This window comes from Pagrus major, chromosome 5 (genome assembly GCF_040436345.1).
Source record: "Pagrus major chromosome 5, Pma_NU_1.0".
Classification (NCBI taxonomy): domain Eukaryota; kingdom Metazoa; phylum Chordata; class Actinopteri; order Spariformes; family Sparidae; genus Pagrus; species Pagrus major.
This window is the reverse complement of record NC_133219.1, coordinates 22,870,958-22,872,108: the sequence shown is the minus strand read 5'-3', so window position 1 is coordinate 22,872,108 and position 1,151 is coordinate 22,870,958.

Sequence of the window (1,151 nt, the reverse complement as noted above, 5' to 3'; positions counted from 1 at the left end):
CCAATGGGAACTGCTCTCCCTCGTTCAGCCAGTAGAGGACCACATTCGTGCCGAATTTCGAGTCATTCGGTCAAAAGACGACCGTAACCCTAACCCTAACCCTAACCCTAGCCCTAACCCTAACCCTAACCCTAACCCTAGCCCTAACCCTAACCCTAACCCTAACCCTAACCCTAGCCCCAGCCTTAAGGCAGTCTCATGAAACATTGTACCTTTTCACTAAAATATTCACCAAAAATACAAATTTCACCGGAATCCAATGGGAACTGCTGTGTCTCGTTCAGCCAGTATAGGACCACATTTGGGAGCGATTTCGAGTCAATCGGTCCAAAGACCTGGAAGCTATTGAAAAAATGGGCTGAGGTTTTCATGAAAAATGGCCACTTTTTTCTTTAAAATATTCACCAAAAATACAAATTTCAACGGAATCCAATGGGAACTGCTGTGTCTTGTTCAGCCAGTATAGGACCACATTTGGAGCGATTTCGAGTCAATCGGTCCAAAGACCTGGAAGCTATTGAAAAAATGGGCTGAGGTTTTCATGAAAAATGGCCACTTTTTTCTTTAAAATATTCACCAAAAATACAAATTTCAACGGAATCCAATGGGAACTGCTCTCCCTCGTTCAGCCAGTAGAGGACCACATTCGTGCCGAATTTCGAGTCATTCGGTCAAAGACGACCGTAACCCTAACCCTAACCCTAACCCTAGCCCTAACCCTAACCCTAACCCTAACCCTAACCCTAACCCTAACCCTAGCCCCAGCCTTAAGGCAGTCTCATGAAACATTGTACCTTTTCACTAAAATATTCACCAAAAATACAAATTTCACCGGAATCCAATGGGAACTGCTGTGTCTCGTTCAGCCAGTATAGGACCACATTTGGGAGCGATTTCGAGTCAATCGGTCCAAAGACCTGGAAGCTATTGAAAAAATGGGCTGAGGTTTTCATGAAAAATGGCCACTTTTTTCTTTAAATATTCACCAAAAATACAAATTTCAACGGAATCCAATGGGAACTGCTGTGTCTTGTTCAGCCAGTATAGGACCACATTTGGGAGCGATTTCGAGTCAATCGGTCCAAAGACCTGGAAGCTATTGAAAAAATGGGCTGAGGTTTTCATGAAAAATGGCCACTTTTTCTTTAAAA